We start from the raw sequence: 15,817 nt of genomic DNA on the forward strand, positions 1-15,817 counted from the left end.
CATTCTCTTGACTGTGGTTTCCACAGGGAAGAAGTTTTTTTGTTTTTGTTTTTTAATTTTAACGAAGTCCAGCTTATTAATTTATTGTTTCATGGTGCTGGTGTCGGTGTCTTTGGTGTCTTACCTAAAAAGTCATCACTTATGCCCAAGGTCATCTAGATTTTGTCTTGTTACCCCATAAGAGTCTTATAGTTTTGTATGTATGTATTTATTTATTTTTAAATGTTTATTTATTTTTGAGAGAGAGACAGAGTGCGAGCAGGGGAGGGGCAGAGAGAGAGGGAGAGAGAATCTGAAGCAGGCTCCGTGTTGTCAGTGCAAAGCCTGGTGCCGGGCTTGAACTCACAAATCATGGTATCGTGACCTGAGCCAAAGTCGGACACTTAACCAACTGAGCCCACGCAGGCACCCCAGCATTTTATATTTAGATCTATGATTAATTCTGAGTTAATTTTGGTGAAGGGTTTAAGGCCTGTGTCTACGTTTTTGTTTTTGTTTTTGTTTGCTTTTTTGCATGTGGTTGTCCGGTTGTTCCAGCACCATTTGTTGAGAGGCCATCCATTCTCCATTGTATCACCAGTGCTCCTTTGTCAAAGATTAACTGACTATATTTATATGGGTCTATTTCTGATCTCTTTATTCTGTTCTATTGATCTGCCTAGTTTGCCAATGCAATACTGTCTTGATTACTGTAGCTGTATAGAAATCCTTGACGTTGGATATTGTCACTCCTCTGACCTTGTTCTCTATCAGTATTGTGTTGGTTATTCTGAGTTTTCCACCCTTCGTGGAGATTTTAGAATAAATTTGCCAATACCTACAGAACAAGTGATTGGGATATCTGTGGGGATTACATTGAATCTATAGATCAAGTTGGGGAAAACTGACATCTTTACAATAGTGAGCTTTTCTATCCATGAATATGGAAAATTTCTCCATATATTTAGTTCTTTGATTTTTTTTTGTTGTTGGAGTTTTGTGATTTTGTTCAGATAAATCTTGTACACTCAGGCCATGTCATCTGCAAACAAAGGCAGTTTTATTTCTTCCTTCCCCATCTATTACCTTTTAGTACCTTTTTTTTCTTATTGCATTAGCCAGGACCGGCATATGATATTGAAAGGGAATGGTGTGAGAGGACATCCTTGCCTTGTTCATGATCTTAGTGGGAAAACTAGTTTCTCACTAGTAAGTATGATGTTAGTTATAAGATTTTATAGACGTTGTTTCTTCAGTTGAGGAATTTGCCCTCTATTCCCAGTTTTCTGGGAGTTCTTACCATGAATGGGTATTGGATTTTGTCAAATTCTTTTTCTGCATGTATTGATACAACCATGTGATTTATTTTCTTTAGCCTGTCAATATTACGGAATTGATTTTCAAATGTTAAACCAGACTTGTATACTTGGGCTAAATCCCACGTTGTCATGGTGTATAATTTTTTTGAAAAGTTGTTAAATTTGATTTGCTAATATTGTGTTGAGGACTTTTGCATCTATGTTCATGGGAGATATATAGTCGTTAGTTTTCTTTTCTTATAAAGTCTTTATTTGGTTTTGTTATTAAGGTGATGCTGGCGTCATAGAATGACTAAGAGGCTTCTATCTTTCTCTATCTTCTGAAAGAGATTGTAGAGAATTAGTACATTTTCTCTCCGAAATGTTTGGTAGAACTCACCAGTGAACCTATCTGAGCCTGGTTCTTCCTGTTTGGAAGGTTATTTAATTATTGATTCAATATCTTTAATAGATCCGGGCCTTTTCAGATTGTCAGTTTTTCCTTGTGTGAGTTTTGGCAGATTGTGTCTTTTAAGAAATTGGTCCGTTTCATATAGGTTTTCAAATTTGTGGGCATAGAGTTGTTCATAGTATCCCTTTATTATCATTTTAATGTCCATCTAATCTGTTATGTTCCCTCTTTCATTTCTAATATTAGTAATTTGCGTCTTCTCTATTTTTTTATTTTATTTTTTTTAGTTAGCCTGGCTAGAGAATTATTGATTTTTTTTTTTTTTTTGGATCTTTTCAAAGAACCAACCTTCGGTTTCATTACCTTTCTGATTAGTTTCCTCTCTTCAATTTTATTGATTTCTGCTCTAATTTTTATTATTTCTTTTCTTTTGCTTACATGGATTTACTTTGCTCTTCTTTTTCTGCTTTTCTAAGGTGGAAGCCTAGATGATCAGTTTTAGATCTCTCTTCTTTTCGAAGACATACTTTCAATGCCATAAATTTCCCTCCAGGCACTGCTTTCACTAAATCCCACAGGTTTTGGTAAGTTGTATTTTAATTTTCAAAATATTAAAAAATTTCTCTTGCCATGTCTTCTTTATGTACAAGCGTGTTGTTTCATGCCAAGTGTTTGAAGATTTTCCAGCTGTCAGCGACCTCTAGTTTCAGTTCCATCATGGTCCAAGAGAAGGCACGGTGGGATTTCCACTCTTTTAAACGTGTCTAATGACCCCGGATGTAGTTGATGTTGCTGTTGTTGTTGTTGTTGTTGTTGTCGTTCAGCTTTTTACTTGTTGAGATGGAGTTGTGACTTCCAAGCTCCTTACACGTTGGGTTAGAAACCAGAAGTTGAAATTTTATAAGGAAACATCGTATTGGTTTCTGGCCAGCCAAGCAGTAACATGTTAGGCAGTAATGAGTCTAGCACGTCGTCTAGAACAGCACTTGCCACCCTCAGTTCATACATACCTAGGTAGCATCCAGTCACATAATAAACTTATGAGGAAGAAATTTATAAAAGAGATTTTACAACCTCACAGATCATTGGCAAGTCTACAGAGGAGAGCATGGTATTTGATGACACAGCTAATTTAAGAGCCGTTCAACTCTGTGGGGGGTTCCCCAGGTGTTAGTTGTGATGTCTTGGCGTGCTGGTGATATCTGGGAGACAGCGGTAACACCAAGTAGCAATGGGAGATGAACAGGAACGAAATCTTGCAGTCCAGTGAGGGCACCAGTCCTGAAATCCTTTCATTCAGTTCAGGTCTGCTGGGTTGGACTTGGGAAGATGATAAATAGGCCGGTGCAGGTGCAGTTACCCGGTGGTCAGTTAAAGCAAAAAAACCCTGGGTGAAATAAGTGAGGGACCATCTATTATGTGCGGCACCTGCCAAAGCTATTTTTCTAGGCTAGTTGTACTTTTCTTTTATTCTCCAGAAAACGAATAGAACAATTTGATTTGCAGTCTCCCTGCCTCACTGTGGTCTACACCCACATCACTTCATGCTTGCGTAATTGAAATTGTTTTCCCACGATTGCCCAGCTTTCTTTCTCCCTTCCAATTCATTCTTACCGCAGGAAAATGTATTCCCTAAAATACCCCATTTATCGTGTACACTCCCTTTTAAAAAGTTTCCAATGGCCCCCATTACATACAGGACCAAGTATAGATGCTCGCCGATATTCCAGATCTTCCAAGTGTTCAGACTAGAGACTTGTCGATAATTTTTTCTCACTCTTTCCTGGCACCCACTTTCACCTCTGGCCATATTGTTGTCCAAAGGAGCAAATGCCCTTTTCTGTGTCTGTGTCTTTGCCTGTTCCCTCTCTTTATTCAGGTGGACACTCTCCTCTCTGCCTAAACAAACTCTGTTTAATTCCACTGTGGTCCGAGATAAGGTGCTGTGTGATTTCCACTCTCTTAAAGGTGTTATGGTGTGTCTAATGCTTCAAGTCCTGCTGAAATCATCTCCTCTGAGAACATGTTTTTTTGACCATTTCAATCCCCAGTGTCTCTGTGAAACAATAAGAAACATACATGTTGGTCTCTACCCCTGTTCGTACACAGAGCTCCTAAAACCCTTGTAAATAGAGGTACTAGGAGAATCTTTTTTTTTCTTCTAAGTGTTTATTTACTTTTGAGAGAGAGAGACAGAGCATGAATGGGGGAGGAGCAGAGAGAGGGGCGCACACAATCCAAGGCAGGCTCCAGGCTCTGAGCTGTCAGCACAGAGTCTGATGCGGGGCTCAAATCCACAAACTGTGAGATCAAGACCTGAGCTGAAGTCAGACACTTAACCGACTGAGCCACCCAGGGGCCCTGGAAAATCTTTTGTTCTAATAGTCTTTGACCCTGGTTCCTGGCACAGAGCTCCTAAGACTTTATAATTTCCTGAGTGACAAGAGCGTTTGATACTGAGCATCTAAATCTCTTGGAATTCCCTGGGGGATGGAATGCCTTTTATTCCAAAGAGTTGACTCTTGATGGGCTCCTGGATGGGGGTTGGTCACCAGAGAACTTTCAGGCCCTCCCTCCATTGTCTAAGAAGGGAGAGGTGCTGGAAATAGAGTTAACAATCAATCATACCTGCATGAGGGAGCCTCTGTAAAAATCCCAATAGTGTGGAGTTCGGGAAGTTTCCAGGCTATGGAACACATACACATGCCAGAAGGGTACTACACCCCAACTCTACGGGGACAGAAGCTCCTGCATTCAGGACTCTCCCAGACCTATGTTATCTCTTCATATGGCTGTTCTTCTGTATCTTTTATTATATCCTTTATTGAATAATAAGCTAAGTGTTTTCCTGAGTTCTGTGAGCCATGCTAGCAAATGATTGAATTCATGGAGGGGACGCGAGAATCTCTGATTTGTAACCAGGTTGGATTGAGATCGTGGAAAACCTGGGGACCCATTATCTGTGATTCATGTCTGAAGTAGGGACAGACAGTCTTGTGGGACGGAACCCTTAACCTGTGGGGTCTGCCCCAACTCCCATTAGTGTTAGAATTGATGTGAAGGGTAGGGCACCCCGCTGATGTTGGAGGATTGTGGGGGGGGGGGGTGGAAAACTCACACGTCTGCCGTCAGCAGCCAAGTGCGGTGGTTGTGTGGGAAGCAGGAAAAACTAGTGTTTTTCTGACACAGTCTCCATTTTCAGCTCCTACATCATTTCTGGACAGTGACATTCGTTTGTCATTCACCACCTTTCACATTCATTTGTTCTGATTTTAAAATCAAATTCAGAACCAAATTCCTTGAGAGCTGTACCCATGCACCACCCTCCTTTGTAATCGTCACAGTAAATATTTGATGAATGAATGAATGCTACAAAACAGCAGTGAATCTGAGTCAAAGGATCATGCCTGGGGTGGTGGGGGGTAGGTGGGAGACAAGGGCAGGGAAACTGAGTTCTGAACCGAGAGACTTTCCTCAGAGTCTGTCCCTGATAAATAGTTCTGTTGGGCGAAGCTCAGCCAGCATTGTTCTTCCTGGCACAAGTTAAATCTCTTTGAGCAAGTGTATCTTAAAATATCGAGTGATAACTTAGACACAATGAAACATACCCTTCCTTTTGTGTAAACTGGCTGCGATCTGCCCTGGGGGCCGGCTGCACTTTATTGAATGAGGTGCTACATTTGATATTGAAGCAGAGTGAAATCCACTGACCTATTTGGAATTGCACTCTGGGCTGGGGCCACCTCCCTTCCCATGATGTCCTGACCACCTGGACTCCGTCCGGGGCCACCTCTCAGCTTTGTTGCTTGCACAGAAGCCCTGTACCGTCGTGGATCCTTTCTAGAACACTGATCAGAGAAAAGCACTTATAATGCACATTGTTTTCATCACTGTTTGCTTAGACCTCAGTTTTTATGTTTCGAGAGGTGGCTGCTTATGTAAAATTTTCACCTCTAGCTATTTGATTGTTTTCTGTTTGAACTGGGAGAAGGAAACAAAACAAAACAAAACAAAACCCTCCTGGTGCTCTGGTTCAGAAAGCTTGGGCCACGTGAAAGGGACTGGAATAGAGAAATTAGCAGAATGGTCATGCCTGTCCCTCTGAACACATCTTTCGGTCACGTATCCTATAATTTTCCTTTAGAATACTTCAGCACAGGGGCGCCTGGGTGGCTCAGTCGGTTGAGCGTCCGACTTCGACTCAGGTGGTGATCTCACGGTGCGTGGGTTCAAGCCCCGCGTTGGGCTCTGTGCTGACAGCTCAGAGCCTGGAGCCTGCTTGGGATTCTGTGTCTCCCTCTGTGCCCCTCCCCCGCTCACACGCTGTCTCTGTCTCTCTCTCAAAAATAAAGAAATGTAAACAAATTTAAATCAAATACTTGAGCACAGGCGGTGTGGAGGGCTAGTTAGTTTCACTCTGTGTCCTGGGGGAGGTTCACACTTACGGTGTCCTGCAGAGGCCTGTGAATTGTAGCAGTGGAGCCCTTAGCTTGTAAAGATGCCTCCCAGTTGAGCTCCCTCCGCCCCAAATCTTCATGCAGTTTCATCTGCAAATCTCTGCACTGGAGGTTTGTTAATTAGGTAAGGGTGTTCGGAGAGAACTTTGAGGGAAACAAGCGGTGCTCAGCATCCTCGGAACGCGCGTGTTGGTTCAACTCTGCCCAGTGCCCTTGCCCTTCCACGGACAGGAGTGCAGGAGCTTGGAGGTGCCGGCAAGATACGTGTGCACCTTTGGAGTGTTGCCCTTGGCCTAGGGCTCTGCTGCATTTTGTTTCCTGCCTCTTAATTGAGCAGTCTGTGTCCAGATCATGCAAGGTCCTCAAGGAGTACTCAGGGGCTGAGCTTCCGAGAGCAGCCCCTCTCACCTGCTTGCCAGGAAACATCCAGGTGTGCGGCAGAATAGTGTTTGGAACCTGCCTTCATGGTGACGTGCCATCTGGTGGAGGCAGGGCCATGTGGAAGGGACCCCCTTGCTCTTTCTCGTCTCCAGAGACCATCAGCATCTGCTGGCAGGATTCAAGTTAAAGTCTAGGTGGGTTGTCAGAACACATGTACATACAGTTTCCATCTCGTTCGTCTCACTTAAAGAATTCCCTCTTCCGGCACCTGGGTGGCTCAGTCGTATAAGCCTCTGACTTCTTGGTTTTGGCTCAGGTCATGATCTCACGGCTGCATGGGTTCAAGCCCCGCATGCTGGCAGCACAGAGCCTGCTCGGATCCTCTCTACCTCTCCCTGCCCTTCCCCCACTCATGCTGTCTCTGTCTCTCTAAAATAAATAAATAAACTTAAAAAAAAAATAAAGAATTCCCTCTTATCCTAGTGCCAAGAACTGAGGATAAGATTAGGTTACTGTGCCACAAAACGAGAGGTACTTTAAGATTCGGGATCCCCCGTCCCCGTGAATGTCTTATTCAATAACCTACTCTCACATTTTCCCATTGGTAATAAAGGATACTGCGATGGTTAATTTTATGTGTCAACTTGACTGGGCTAAGGGATGCCCAGATGGTCGGTAAAACATGATTTCTGGGCGTAGTCTGTGAAGTTGTTTCTTGAATCAGTAAACTGAGTGTAGACCCGCCCCCCCCCAACCCCCTCACCAGTGAAGGTGGGCATCGCCCAGTCCGTCAGGGGCCCAAGTAAAACGAAAAGGCGGAGGAAGAGCGGATGCTCCAAATACTCTGTCTCTCTCCTTCAGCTGAGACATCCACTTGCTCCTACGCTCTGACACTGGGGCTCCTGGTCCTCGGGCTTTCAGATTCCACCCGCTTTCCTGGTGGCACACGGTGGATTGTGGGACTTCTCAGCCTCCAGACCCTCGTCAGCCGACTCCTATCATCATCCCCTCTTCTATATCTCTGTATAGCCTACTGATTCTGATTCTCTGGAGAACCCTGACTAATACAGATACACATAAGTTGGGGATGTGTATGTTTCATAAATGGTCATTCTACAGTTTTAAAAACAATCAGACAAAAAACCAGGCTAGGAAAATTCGCCTAATTATCCCCAGTTGAGATATGTATTGGTCGTTCAAAACTTAGTGGACAGAGAGGGAGGGAGGCAAACCATAAGAGACTCTTAAATACAGAGAACAAACTGGGGGGGGGGAGGGGAAAATGGGGGATGGGCATTGAGGAGGGCGCTTGTTGGGATGAGCACTGGGTGTCATATGGAAGCGATGAACCACGGGAATCGACCCCCAAAACCAAGAGCGCACTTTACATGCTATGTTAGCCGACTTGACAATAACCTATATTTAAAAAAAAAAAAAAAAAAGCTTAGTCCGTAGACACACAGGATGACTGTGAGGGGTGGCAGTCCTACTTAGAATTCTGAAGCAAGTCCCGGTGCAATTAGAAAATACATTGTTATGAAATTCAGAGAATTAATTCGAGTTAGAATCTGAAGCAGTACGTTGAAGATATGTCCTTCGCCCGCGTCTCGTCTCCGACTTTTGCGCCTCCATGTCAATCTGAAACAGAAAATGGGTTCTTTAATCTGCAGGCTCCTGGCTATTTCATCTTTCTTCCCCTTCAGACCAGTGGCTTCCTTGCTTACATCATCTTCCTGGCAGATTTTGAGCTGCTTGGTCTACTAGAGGGAGGACCCAGGCTGACCAGAGTCCGGTGACTCCTTTCTAACGTCAATTCAGTAAAAAATGAACCCTCCTAAGAATGAGAATGTAGGCGCTCCTAAAAGCTGTCTGTGGATGAAGGTCCAATACGTGCCCACGCTGTCATCCCCAGAAAGCTCTGGAACCCGCACACAGCAAATGCCTCTCCAAGCTCGGGCATGGAAATGCACTTTGCATCATAGCAGACAAAATGAGAACGCGTAGGTCTACCTGAGGGTAGCCGAGGTCAACACCCGTGCTTTAGAACTTGGCATTCCCAGAATCACCCAACGGAGATGAACGGTGTATTGCGTCTAATTAATGACCTCTAGCTCTCCTTTGAAAAGAAGTGAAAAAGCCCCAGATGTGAGACAGCAAGGGTGTGAGAAGTTCTGTATTCACCATCTATTTTAATAAACAAAAGTCTTTCTGAAATGCAGCATTTTTAACTCAAGAAGAGATTTTTTTTTTAAATAAAGTCTTTTTCTTTTCCTTTAAAGTTTCTAGTAGTTTATTTGGGAAAGTTCTGACTGACTGAGATGATAATTTCAAGGCGATCTTGGTGTCAAAAGAAGTGAATACTTGAAGATACCAAAGCGTTACACTTGTGCAGCATTTTAGAACATACGGAGCCCTTGACGGTTCAATCCTCACAATGACCCTTTTGCATAAACAGTATTTCTATTTTATATATGAGTGCCTGGAGGCAAAGAAATTAAATAATTTGCCTAAAGTTACATACACGGTGGTGGATTATTACCTTGAAGCCACCAATCGCGGATCTTTAGAAAAGACCACAGTAGCTCCCTTTGAAGAATTAGCTGAAGGAAAAACTGAAACCATACTTAGCCCCCTTTCCTGGTGTTCCAAAAATTCAATAGTGCGGTTGTTTTCACTGTAAAATGAGTAAATGCTAAGGCTCTCTAAGAGATCTGTCTTTTCAGAGAAAGACAAATACCATATGAATTCACTCATATGCGGAATCTAAAAACAAAACAAATGAACAAACAAATTTTTAAAAAAGCAGAAACAGACCCATAAATGCAGGGAACAAACTGATGGTTGCCGGAGGGGAGGGGATGGGGGGATGGGCAAAATGGGTGAAGGGGAGTGGGAGATCATGGTTTCCAGTTATGGAAGGAATGAGTCACAGGGATGAAAGGCACAGCGTGAGGAATATAGTCGATGGTATTCTAATTGCTTCGTATGGCGAGCACAGCATAACACACAGAGCTGTCAGATCACTGTGTCCTACACCTAAAACGAATGTAGCATTTTGTGCGTCAACTAGACTTCAATAAGAGGGGGGCGGGGAGGGGGGGAGAGAGAGACCTGTGTCCACGCTCTTTTTCTGGATCATCTCTTGGGGATCAGAGCCAAGCTGTGGTCTCCCTTCGTTGACTTGTTACCATGCACACGGTAGGCACAGAAACAGATGCATTTGGCAAGCCCTTCTGCGTTCACGGAATTGAGTTCGTTGTTTAAATATATACAAAACAGGGGCTCCCGGTTGAGTGTCCGACTTTGGTTCAGGTCATGATCTCATGGTCCGTGGGTTCGAGCCCCGCGTCGGGCTCTGTGCTGACAGCTCCGAGCCTGGAGCCTCGTTCGGGATTCTGTGTCTTCCTCTCTCTCTGCCCCTCCCGAGCTGGTGTTTTGTCTCTCCCTCTCTCAAAAATAAATAAACTCCAGTTTTTGTTTTTTAAATATACAAAACAATTAGCAAATGTAGAAAATGAGGTCCTTGCCTTCAGAGTGTTTAAAAGATCAGCTTGAAGTACTTAGACCTAGAATAGATTGCCAGAAAGGTCATGGCAAGCTGACAAGAGTCTAGCATAATTTCTTTAGCTCTTGTTTTCTGGGAGTAAAGGAAGATGTTAGATAAGGAAGACTTTCTGTATAAGGAGGTGGCTGAAAGGAATGCTAGGTTTGGAGCTAGAGAAGGGAGGGCAAGTAACATCAAAGGACTTGGAGAGGTCCGACCAGTTTGGAGAATAATAATGGATATGTTTTTTAAACAGACTTAAGCCAGTTAGGGTTTTCTTTTGGGGGGGGGGAGGGGTAGATAATGTAGCCTTCTAAGGGCTAAAGGTGGCTGAAGGTTAGCTGTTCTCTTAACACCTAATGAAGCTTCTAATGTATGTGGGTCTCAGACTAGATGCTTCCAGATCTTGTGCGTCTTTTGCCAGACAAATGCCTATTAGGAAGAGATCCAAGATCCAACCTGTTGTGTAAGATCCATGAAATCTCGCTTCCCTGTGCCTTAGGTGTCCTAGTACAACTAGAGAAAGCGACAACAACTTGTCAGAGGCAGGCTTCACCTTTGCAATCGCCTCTGACAGCCCCCCCCCCCACCCCCCCAGCTGGTGGCCAGACCCAGGATACTGCGGGACTCAGTCCTTACCCTATGCCTAAGGTGGCGGGGCGGCCACCACAGATCACTCTGGATTCGTATATTCTCTGTAAGAATGGGAATATTTCTGAAATATCATCGCCAGTGCACATACCCTGAAGACCTTTAACTTAACCCAAGAGAACCTATTTCTGACATTCGTCACGGAAGTTCCAGAGGCCACCATTTTTGCCAATAAAGACCCACTGTTTACACTGAGATGCACAATGTAGGTCGGTGATTGAGAGCCAGGCAACAGACACCCTGTAGTAGTCCTGCTGGAGAACTGGCTTCTGGACTTGACCTCTATCAGACCACCACTGGACTCTCCAGTTTTTATTAGGGCAACTGATGCCGCTAGAGTTGGAATTTGAATGAACCGGCCCATCCACAGTATTACACTGTCTCTGATATTTCTAGGAGCATTCCAGACAGTGTGATAAAGCGTTGGTAGCCGGGGCAGCCCGGTTCTGGAATGCCTGGAAGGGCAGATGGCATATATTGGGTTTGCAAGAGAACAGGTCTCCAACAGTTAGTGTTCACCTCCAAGGGTTTTGGGGGGGAAAGCAATCTGAGTTGACCGTGGCACTGATTCCAAAGAAAACGTTGCCTTCTGCATGCAGGCTTTTGGAGGCAGTGCTCTTCAAGCAAGCAGCCGGACTGCCCTCTGCCTGGCGGACCCGCAATGATGCACGTGGACCGCAGCCTCTTATGTCACCGTGGGGGGTGTTGACTTTCAAAGGCTATGGCGGTGCCTTCATCTTGTGCCATTTCCTCTGAAACAGAAGTTATTTTATCTCACAACTGTGCATCCCGTTTCTAATAGCTTATTGATCAAAGCCAGGGCTACTTTCGGAGCAGAGAGGAAACCAGGAATCTCTTCCCCGTGAGTTAGTTTTCCACCGGAAGGTGCTCGTTTTGCAGCCCCAGCTCTTCCTCACGAGCCCTTGTGCAGTTACGCCCACCCCTCCCTGCCCCTTGCACTGGACCCACATGTAAGCACGAGAAGGTCAAAGGCTTTGGTCTCAAGGTGTGGAGCGAGGGGTGCCCGGGTGGCTTAGTCGGTTGAGCGCCTGACTCTTGATTTCGGCCCAGGTCATGATCTCACGGTGTGTGGGTTTGAGCCCCGCATCGGGCTCCACACTGACTGTGCGGCATTCTCTCTCTCCCTCTCTCCCTCTCTCTCTGCCCCTCCCCCCTTTCTCTCTCTCAAAATAAATAAATAAACTTAAAAAAAGAAAGGGTTTGGAGCGGGCAGAAGTTGTTCTTGGGCTCCTCAGTCTCAGCTGTACTGCTGCTCATGAAGAAGTGTCCCCACCATTCTGTGGCCTTCTTTATGATGTTAGCTGTTTATGCGGACCGCTTTTAGGCATTCATGTTACAAATTTCAGGAAAATGTGGAACCTCATGCAGCAAGCCGGAAAGCTTTATCCTCATGCTTTTGGGTGGCAGTCAGCATAAGGCAACTTTGCTTTACATCTTGGCCCAACGGAACCACACCAAGGAACCTGCTGGGAAATGGTGTCACCTACAAGGGGGTCCCCTGGCATGCGGGCTGACGACGTCACTTTGGGGGTCTGCGTTGTCCAGCAACTCCGTTCCTGGTCCGCCTTAGGATCTCCACGTGACCAGAGTGGAATTAAGTAACTTACCTGTCCTTGTCTGCTGGGGCTGCCGTAACCAAATACCGCAGATCGGGTGGCTTGAAAGCCGGTTTATTTCCTCCCAATACTGGAGCCTAGGGGTCTAGGACTAAGGTTTGGTTTGTTTGCTTCCGAGTCTCTCCCTGTGGTTGGCCGATGCTGCCTTCTCCTCATGTCCTCACACAGCCTCCTCCTGTGTGTGTATTCCCTTCATCTCTTCTTGTGTATTCATCTTTTCTCTTCCTAGAAGGACACCCGATTGTATTAGGGCCCTCGCTGTAGACCCCGCTGTAATTTAATTACCTCTTTAAAGGTCTTATCTCCAAGTACAGTCATTCTGAGGTTATGGGGGTTAGGGTGTCAACCTATGAATTTGGGGAGGGGAACAATATCCCGCCCATAATGCCTACAGATATTAGTACAGGTATCAGTAATGACTATGCTCACTTCCTCCCAGCAACTTGGAGCTATCTTATCACTTTCTGTTAAACCTCAAAGCTCCGTAAGTGCTTGAAGGCTATGCAAGGGGTGGCATGTCACAGGCACTCTTCTCAGACCCATCTGATCTTCGACCTCCAAGCAGCTTTTAAAGACACAGATTCACGGGACCCTCCTTCTCTCCCTCCAGGAGTCCAATGCAGTAGACAGGCCTTAGGGATCTACACTGTCTTTATGAAATAGAAAATTCCCTTAGGGCACAGAGGTACGAATAGGAAGATGCATTTGTCCAGAAGTCCCTTCTGGGGAGGGGCCGGAAATCAGAGTGGGAAGAGAATGGTATAATTGTTACACACCTGATGCTGTTCGGATTTCTTCTTATGTGCGTTTTTATTTTTTCAATAAGTACATACTAATTTAGGGGCACCTGGGTCTCTCAGTCGGTTAAGTGTCCAACTTTGGCACAGGTCATGATCTCACAGTTTGTGGGCTTGAGCCCCGCATCAGGCTCTGTGCCAACAGCTCAGAGCCTGGAGCCTGCTTTGGATTTTGTGTCTCTGTCTCTCTCTGCCCCTCTGCTGTCACTTTCTGTCTCTGTCTCTGTCTCTGTCTCTCTCTCTCTCTGTCAAAAATAAACATTAAAAAATTTTAAAAACTTCAAGAAGTATTTGCTAATTTAAAATAAAGACCTTTTTTTTTTTTTCAAGTGGATCTTTTGAGAAATCAAACTGGAAAGCCATGGCTGGATTAACCTTGGGGTCTAGAAGCTTACAGTTAAAGATCAACACCCATCTGAATTGCAGAGCTTGGAGATGTGGCCTCTGCCGGGTTTGGGCGGAGGCAGGACAGATGGACAGACTCACAGAAAAAAGCACAGGTTGCTCAGGTGACCTATGAGATTTTGGACAGAGGAAAGCATAAAATGGAAAGCCAGGCCAACCAAGGCATCACCATATTTGCAGTGGAAGGCAGGAGGCAGGACCTGCCAAGACCCCTGAGACACAAGGCTCAGTGGTTCTTATGCTGGTTGCACAGAAGAATTATTCGTGAACCTTCCAGGAAGCCTGGTGGATTTCACTGGGGTACAGTTGCAAACATTAGCAGTTTATTTATTAGTGTTTAAAATTTAGATTCATGTTAATTAACATATGGTGCAGTATTGGTTTGGGGACTAGAGTTCAGTGATTCATCGCTTACGTATAACACCCAGTGCTCATCCCAACAGGGGCCCTTCTCATCACCCATCACCCATTTAGCCCAACCCCCCACCCACCTCCTCTCCGGCAACCTTCAGTTTGTTCTCTATATTTAAGAGTCTCTTATGGTTTTTCTCCCTCTCTGTTTTTATCTTATTTTATCTTCCCTTCTCTTGTGCTCATCTGTTCTGTTTCTTAAATTCCACATATGAGTGAAATTGTATGATATTTGTCTTTCTCTGACTGATTTATTTCACGTAGCATAATACCCTCTAGTTCCATCCACGTTGTTGCAAATGGCAAGATTTCATTCTTTTTGATTGCCGAGTAATATTCCATTGTATATATACCCCACGTCTTCTTTATCCACTCATCAACTGATGGACATTGGGCTCTTTCTATAATTTAGCTATTGTTGATAGAACTACTATAAACATTGGAGTGCAGGTGCCCCTTTGAATCAGTATTTTTGTATTCTCTGGATAAATACCTAGTAGTGCAATTGCTGCATCGTAGGGTAGATCTATTTTTGATTTTTTGAGGAACCTTCACACTATTTTCCAGAGTGGCTGCACCAGTTTGCATTCCCACCAACAGTACAAAAGGGTTGCCCTTTCTCCACATCCTCTCCAACATCTGTTGTTTCCTGAGTTGTTCATTTTTGTCATTCTGATGGGTGTGAGGTGGTATCTCATTGTGGTTTTGATTTGCGTTTCCCCAATGATGAATGACGTAAAGCATCTTTTCATGTGTCTGTTAGCTATCTGGATGTCTTCTTTGGAAGAGTGTCTATTCATGTCTTCTGCTGCACAGTGAAGGAAACAATCAACAAAACTAAAAGGCAACAGACAGAATGAGAAAAGATACTGGACAATGAATATGGGATCAAGAGTTAGTATGCAAAGTCTATAAAGAACTTATCAAACTCAACACCCCAAAAACAAATAATTAAGAAATGGGCAGAAGTGTTAGCAGTTTCTAAAGGCTGCCCAGGTGATCTGATGTGGGGACACGGCCTTGACTGGAGCACGATCAGTGGTCATGTCTACCTTGCACACTCCTGGGATTGACCACAGGACAAATCAATTCAGAGCTCCACGATCAGTTTATTCCTTATCAACGAAGCAATAAGGAAATAGAAGTGGGACTTAGTCTTCCGGAGAAGATCTGTCTCCTTGAGTGTAAGACTCTTGTACCTGGCCCAAAGCCAGCTTCCGCTGTCCCAGCCAGCCAGAGGGGAGGTTCCGAAGGAAACAATGGGCAGAGAAGATGCTTTTCCCCAGGAAGTTTTAGATATGGGGTGATGGGGTGCCAAAGGTGGGGAATCAAGGGGAGGACATGTAGTAATATATCTAGCCTAGAACATTGGTCATCAATCTCTCCTGTATGTTGGCATCTCTGGGCTTTAAGCACTACTCTTACCTGGGTTTCTCCCTGAGAGGGATATATATGGTACAGGGCTCATCCCGGGCACCAGCGTTTTCTGAACTTCCCCAAGTGATTCCGATGCGAAGGGGAGTGTTAGTACTGCTGGCTCATCAATGACGTAGTTGGAAAAGAAGGAATGGAAAGAAAAACAGCACAATGTCCAGGAATTGTTGCAGGAAGAGGTCTCCAAAGCTTGAGAAACAAGCAATAAGGCCGTTGGGCTACGAGGTGTGAGGAAGGATCCATTAGATTCCTCAGCACATTTGAAGTTCATTTCACATCTCAGAGACTGAGCTCAGATCAGGATGTCTTCCACAGCCTGCTTATAGGGTGGCCCTCCTTTTTTATTTATTTGTTTATTTATTTATTTTGAAAGAGAGAGAGAGAGAGTTGGGGGGGGGAGAGAGGTAGAGA

General features: G+C 44.6%; 1 protein-coding gene and 1 non-coding gene across 2 annotated transcripts in view; both read left to right on the top strand.

The window, feature by feature from the left end:
- The window catches only part of ATPSCKMT (ATP synthase c subunit lysine N-methyltransferase), a 339,506-nt gene that overhangs the window by 257,691 nt on the left and 65,998 nt on the right, over positions 1-15,817 (top strand). The gene's annotated exons all lie outside the window — the stretch shown is intronic.
- On the top strand, positions 5,853-5,937 carry TRNAR-UCG (transfer RNA arginine (anticodon UCG)). The gene has a single exon. It is a non-coding gene; the product is annotated as a tRNA-Arg (tRNA).

The sequence above is a fragment of the Acinonyx jubatus genome, chromosome A1, assembly GCF_027475565.1.
Source record: "Acinonyx jubatus isolate Ajub_Pintada_27869175 chromosome A1, VMU_Ajub_asm_v1.0, whole genome shotgun sequence".
Lineage (NCBI taxonomy): Eukaryota > Metazoa > Chordata > Mammalia > Carnivora > Felidae > Acinonyx > Acinonyx jubatus.